Genomic DNA, 7,928 nt, shown 5'->3' on the forward strand with positions numbered 1-7,928 from the left:
TATTGTTACGCACCACTCTCTTGCCGAAGTTGCTAAAATGCAGAAAGCTTAATTCACTTCAATCTGTATGTTTTCAAAGCATTTAAAAGGACTGCCGACACCGGAGAAATTTGAAGGCTTCAGATCATTGGAAAGGGACTGTATTCGGATTTGAACTGCTTCAGTTTCGCTTGAAGCTATTTTGCGAAGTGTTTCGTAGGCTTCGCAAATTAATTTTGTTTTCAAAGTTCCTTTTTGGGAAGGACTGGTGAGCTAAGGTGAAGTTTTGTATGATGTCGTTTCTATGGAATACAAGCGGCTGAAAAAAAAGGAAAACAGATATTGCACCAGCATTTTTGTGTCCATATCAGTGTCTTCTGTAACAGGGCAAATATACGAGCACGATAACATTGTATTGTCTTACAGAACTATAAAGAATGTCAAAGCAAACAAAATAACACTCATGCGACTGTTGAGACTACACGGCTAACGAAATGGAGCCACACTGGGAATTTGGGATTTTAGTGACATACTTTTATAAAACAAGATTATGGAAATGGCACGCACGTCAGAAAATAAATGACCAAGTGGCAAGAATACACTATACAACCGCGAACGAAAACATTGCTAAATCCAGCGACCGAAGAAATGCATAAGTGTCATCACGAAAAAAAAGAAAAAAAAAAAGCTTAGGAAGTATTCCACTTACAAATATAGCGGCATGATGGTGACACTCTAGTAAGTGAAATCGTTCATCGGTGCAAGAGATTTGTTACACGTCGCACTGGAAAATGTATTTAATGCAAAACGATTCTAAACGCTTTAGTATACAGAGCACCTCGGATGTCACGCATTACTTCAGAGTTTCCGACAACCACTGGGCCCTCGACGGAGGGATGGATAACTCCCCCAAACAAAACCCTGCTCGGTACTCACTTGACTATGAAAGACTTTCCGCGCACCTGCGATTTGTTTGATTTAAGTCGGTTCGACTGCGCCCCCGACACATTAATACTCGCCAGTCATGCGTGATTGTGCAAATTGGCAACAATACAGCATGTGGCCCTGATGTGGTAACCATAGCAACACGAAGCTTGACTGGCGTCCATCCGTGGAGATTGGTTTTTCTGAGACTATTTTGAATGACTCAAGTCACTAAGCGTTTCCCAAAAATATGTTTGTTAGAATCAGTAAGCCGCAAAACAAATAAAAGAAGAAGAGGAAGAAAAAGAGGAAGAAAAGAGGAGCAGGAAAAAACAAAGTTATTTCTGATAAAGTTATAGTATGAATAAATTAGAATGAAATTGAATGTTTCCTCTTCAGCTCAGGTGAGCGAAAATAATATTGTTTTGTTTGTTGTTCTGTTTATGTTCGCTTGTTGGTGGGGTTAATGGATCTTGCGGTTGATTCAATTTCATTTGTGACTATATACCAAGACATCGACTCACACATGTCTTTTTAAATAAACGAACAATGTGTCGCCTTCAATTTTGATGACCAACTGAAGATATGATAGGTTGAAGAATTCATTGCATGAGTAAATGAAACTTAAATGATCGATGGTTCATCTTTACATTTTCAAATCTTATTCTCCAGGCACTTACAGGTCACTCCCCTCGTTGCATTACATTTACTAAACAATTTTAAAAACACACTCACAACCCGAGTGTAAGTTCTACAAATACATTATTTTTTTATACATCGAAACATGTTAGAGAGAGACCGATCATTTGCCGGTGCAGCTCCCAAACCGTGGAATAACTTACCCGCAGAAATTAGGAAATCCCCAACTGTTGCAGTTAGTGTTCATTTTTGTTAAGCATATCAGGAGCTCTTGCGGCGAAGAATCACGTACATAGGTTCTGCGCTTGATAATTGATATCATTATTACATTTCAGATGAATAGCAGTACAGCTGTATGTACAATCATCTTTAACGTACATGTGCGCGATTAGTGTGTGTGTATGTGTGTGTGTGCGTGTTTGTGTGTTCTTTTATCCGGTTACACCTATACATCCACATTAGTTTTGCTTAATGCTAAACCAACATATAACACTACACGTGTAAAGGATGATCATCAAATCATTTTTCATATCCTCTACAGTGATTGGATGTTATCTATGACAACGTATAGAAAAGGAGCAAGAGGCATCGTCTCAAGATCACGTGATTTCCCAAGATATGATAATATAACTAAGAAGATGATACATGTATTTTTTCTTCACTAAAGGTCAAATTGCACATATCATTGATACTGTATTTATGGTGTCCTTGTTTCTCTGTTAAGTTCAAGAAGTGGTAATCATCAGACACGACGTCATCTCCTCCGTTAACTTTCTTTTTTTTTTTTAATCATTTCTTTAAAACTATACGGAGTTCATCCAATGCCAAGGGGAAGCCCTGCCGGTCATGTCTAAAATTCCATGGCGATTTCAGAATATCGTCAGGGGAAAAACACACACACACACACACACATACAAACACACACTAAAATAAAAAAGAACAATGATGTAAAACAAGTGACCACGAGTACAAGAAATATAAGGGACATTTTATTTGAATAAATGGAAGCAAATATAATTTTAGGTGCTTACTTCGCCGACAATGACGAAAGTTCATGATAAAATTTCATTGTAAAGAATCACGATATATCGTTCCACTTCTCGCACAATGTTAGGTAGGCCCGACTACGATTTTACAGTGCCAGTGCACATATTGCAGCGACGTAAATAGATTCTTTTTTTAAGTAATTAGTAAACTTTCAGTTACACTAGAGAATGAGACACAGACACACGCAGACGAACATGATCAATTTCTGGACAATGCTACGTAATCAACCTCTGGTACCTTAAAAAAAGGACAAAAAGAAATTCACTGTATTTCATACACTGCTTTGTGCATCACGCTACATTGGCAGTACATGCACTTGCACAATAATCAGCCGGAAAAAAAAAAAGAAGTAAGACGTGACAAACGAAATTCGAATGTCAGCACGATGGTGCATTCACTGCTTATGCGTGTGACCATTGGTAACACGAACATTTGCTCCTGTGAAAATTGCTCCGGTCTTATTTTCTCCAAGGACTTATAGGGTTAGGGTTAGGGTTGTGATAGGGTTTTATGTTTAGTTTGATGTGAGGATTAGGATTGAGGTTATGGTTGTGTTTGTGGGGAGATTTTATGTTTGGCTTACCTTGCAGAAGCAAATGTCACGGAACCGTAACCATTAGCTACCAACAAATACCACCACCTTTGTAAATGAACAATCTCAATATAATCAAAGGCAATGTTTAACAATGTTTCGAGTTTGAGGAAGTTTGAGCTACATGGCTCTACAACTTACCAAAATCTCTCCTATGTTGGGAAAATGTGACGTTGGAGAAAAAAAAAAATGAGCTGAAAATGAATGCCAAATGATTCAAAAAGGTCAAAATCTGTGAGTGATCGCATTTACGAAACTCAATATTTCCCATAGACGGATGTGTCAGAATAATCATTAGCATGGTGATATTAGTTCAATTAAATTCATTTCAATTCAATTCATACATTTGTATATCTTGAGTTTACATTGCAGTGCTTTTGTTGAGTTTTGTTGTTTTTTTGGTCACCATACAACGCAGTCACCAAAGCTCATCTGTCTAAAACTGGGCTAAAACACTGATAAACATTGTCTTTAATGTGTGCCATGATCAATATGCAAGTTTTGGTAGTGGATGCTTTTTCCTAAAAAAAAAAGAAGAAGAAGAAGAAGAAATTCTGCAGAAGTTGTGGACCTGCATGAAAACAAACAAACAAACACCTCATAATGGTGACAGGTCTTGTTGGAAAATGCCTAAGAAAGGGCTAATATCTCTCTCACAAACTAGATAAAATTTATAAAGGCTTGCAAGTTTGTTGTCTTTCCTAATCAGAACATCACTGCCCCAGCCCAGCATCTATAGTGGACAGTTCTTGCCCATGTTCAGGATGAGGGCAGGACAATGAAGCAAATACAGGATGCCTTAATGGTGGGAATCCTGATTCACACCTGTCAGCATGGATGGTCAGTTGGTCTTATACTGACCAATTGGAATACTTGCTCCTTTCACAGACATAGATAGACTCTTAATGCTATCCATAACACTACTTACTACATGAGCCTGACTGCCCTTTTTGTCATTCAATATCATATAGCAGTACAAGAGCAATAGGAATGACAATGAAATAAAAGTACAACATACAATCAATTCATTATAGCACCTTAGTAATCACACATTTTGAAAAGATTAAGAAAAAAATCACATAATTATGTTAGCTACAAAAATCAGCTGACGATACAAATATGACTTCAAACATGTATCAAGAAAAAAAAAACTATGACAAAAGAAAAATACACTGTATAATGAGCCACCTCTGAAGTTTTTGACATAAGACAAAAATGTTAAATGTAACCCCAATCTAATTGAAAACCCCTGGGGCAATTAACACATAGAACTTAATGAATACATTAAAGAGATACTATCTTTTTTTTTTTTACATGAAACAAATATCAATCTACATTGATCATGGCAAAGTCATGCATAAACAAAATGAGTGATGTACATTTTATACAAAATTGATATGAAAAGTAGTCATTTTCATTCAATAAATCATCCTTCAGCCTAATGTATCACAATGTCATATGCATTACCCTAAATTGAAGGAGAGGGCAATTTGTCCACAAATTTCAGCAAAAAGTCACGCAAAGCTCTGAATGAAGGGTGCATTAAAATCAGGAGCTATTTGGAAGCATTGATGTAATACACATCAAAACTGTATTCTACTGAAGATTCCAAGGTATACACCTGGCCCACTGAAGTTCTGTTATATTTACTAGTGAAAATTAAATTTGATGACAGTGCAGACTCTTTGGTCAACATATCCAAACTCCCGCACTTAGTACAAGATTAGTCAATGTCGACTCCAATGATCTTTTAAAAAAGGAAATGTTATTGTATACAATGAACAATCAAAGATACTCTTATCAATACAGACAAATGAGAAAGAAAAAAGTGATTATCTGACCATGTAAATATCAATCAAAATTCATTGAAAAATACTGGGGAAATATCCCTCAAAACCCAATTGACACACACACAAAAAACACCCAAAAACAAAACAAAAAACCTTTGACCATAAGGGCAAAAAGAAGAAGAAACAAACAGAAACAAAAGCAACAACAAAACTGCAAGCCTGTACTCTTATTCGATGATCGAAGGAATTTTAACCTGATCCGTGCACAGATGATAACTTTTAAGATGACAATACTGGAAGGACTTTGAGAATGAGTACAATTATCATAAGATATCTTGAAGAAAAAAAAAAGGAAAAAAATTCTAGTTTTTGCTACACATTCCTGTAACCTGGGGGGGGGGGGGGAAGAGAGATGATGTCAGATATCTAAGTCCATAAAACTTACTCACACTGTGAATGTTTTACTTCACTGACTGTGTGTCTACAGACCAGTGACCAAATTAATTAGAAAAAAAAAATCGAAAGAATAAGGAATAATACTTGTAGTACTTGCACCAAAAATAACAAAAAAAATGACAGGAAAAAAAAAAGACTATTCAAAATAAATAACATGCAAAGTAGATCTGTACCATTCATATTCACACTTCTCTTGATATCAAAACAGAACAACATAAATTCCTGCCTATGTACACTGCAGGCATCTGTGTCAGCACGTTCTCTATCTTCCTATCCATCTGATAATTCAACTGTACTGTACGTTGATATTGGGTGTCTTTTGTGCCTATGACCAATGTATCACTTCACGCAACTTCATGCATATGCATGAAATATGCATCAAGATATTATATTTGGGTATATTGCATGATTTCACCACACTTCCATCACAATGCATCATGGTGAGCGTGTTTGTGTGGAAACATATTTGAGCAAAAATAGTGTACTGACTTTCTTATCTGTTGCTACATGCTTGCACACCCTTTTCCACATCATAAGAAGCAGTCATGCTTTGCATACACCATGGAAAATTTGAACCCATAGGGCACGCTACATACTGCAATGAATATGCATAAGGTCTGTCTGCCTCATAAATATGCATAGCTGCTCCAACAAGCGCCAACTCTTCACTATCCTAGAACAAAGAAATGTTAACATGGTAAAAGCTGCCACTAATAAAAAAAAAAAAAAGAAATACAATTTTTTTCTCTACAAAAAACAAACAAACAACAACACCCGTCATCAACATACCATAGCCTTTTGCAAAGGCAGCTCGCTATAATTTCAGCACACGCACACAGAGAGCAATGGACTCGCACACACAGCGCGCGACGGGCGAGCTGCGAGAGTTGATCCGATCGCTGTGTGCGTGCGAGTCCATTGCGAGATTCCTTTGCAAAAGGCTAAACATACCATAACCCAAGAGGAATGTAATATCAGACTTAAATACAGAGGTATGCAAATGTATGCACAAGAAAACTCCCATTGTGATGCAATGCTGATCAAAGCTGAACCGTCAATACTAATGACAATACAGTAATTTGTTCATATGGCTCTCTTTTCATGATCAGCAAAAAGACATCACAGAATGTCTGACACAAAATAATGATATTTTGCCATACTGGCAAACTACCAATAATAGCCACAGTCCAACATAGGCCCTACTTGGTAACTGACTTGATACATTATTGAACCATTTAATGGCTGTATCAAATTTTCTGGTTGTTTTCTGCTGTTCACCAGGATTACGACAACCTCACAAAGATGCAGTCAAGCATTTCAAAGAGAATTCAAGGCTGTATCTATAGATATAAATGACATACTACCATTATTAAAGGCCTTTGATTTGTTCACTTATCATTCCATCATTTATCATGTGTGCATCTTTACGATCTGCCAAAATGACAACAACATGGTGAGGGAGACAAGTTACATTATCTACCTCACTGCAGCTTCAAGCACAATGTAGGAAGGTGATGTCATAGGCACCTTTCACCCCTTTTCTTTAATATCAAGTACCAAAATAATCTCTTTTCTCTTCCAATCCAATGCAAAATAAACCCTAATGTCAAGAAGCACTGGCAACATTTTGATTCCTTCATATCAAACCAGCTTTTATCTCTGATCTACATTGATGCATTCAGAAATTTCTTGCCGTATGCTGAACTACACCTGGCATACTCAACTTTCTCATACGCCAAAAGGCATAAATGATTCTACTCATAGAATGCAGTATCATGAATATGTATTCATGCAAATGAGCGTGGTATTCTAAGCCCACATGGGGTCGAAATCTTAGCGAGGTTTCAGAGACAGACTCGAGGGGGAGCTATAAAATGTTAATCGCTGTTTCTCAAAGTCTGGTGGTGATACAGTTTTCTGTTTGGTGTCACTGATGATGATGCATGTGACGTCCCTGTCAACTGCCACCGTCTTTTCCTCGAACCCATAAAAGGCAGGGTCTTTCACATTTAAAACAAAAACTGACCACCTATTCCATGATTGCTGACAACTTCCAAAGACACTGCCTGCAAGTTACGAAGTACAAATTTCATGGTGCCACATATTTCAAAGTTTTGCTTATTACATGTATATTGACGTCTGGCATTTGTTGACCTGTGTATTAAATGAATTAAAGCTCACACTAGCCACCTCTCATGTTCACTCACATCCACAGGCTGCAAAATCACACAGCACCCCATGGATGGGCAGGATGAGTTACCCTGTACCTGTGTGTACTTGTGCAAGGATGGTGCAAAGCTTTAGAATACCACCACATCTGAATTGAACATGTTACTCACAAGTGTATTCTTGCAGCATTTATAAATAAATATAGCCTTGTTCAATTAAATTTGGCCATTTGATAGAGGTTACTAGTAATTGCCCTCTTTTGCAAGCACATTTGCACATCTGAAAGGAATTTGTAAAATTTAGCTAAAGACTACCCTGTTGCTAAATAACAA

This window comes from Diadema antillarum, unplaced genomic scaffold, assembly GCF_040938485.1.
Source record: "Diadema antillarum isolate AM-2024a unplaced genomic scaffold, OU_Dant_1.0 seq00000993_RagTag, whole genome shotgun sequence".
In the NCBI taxonomy this organism is placed as follows: domain Eukaryota; kingdom Metazoa; phylum Echinodermata; class Echinoidea; order Diadematoida; family Diadematidae; genus Diadema; species Diadema antillarum.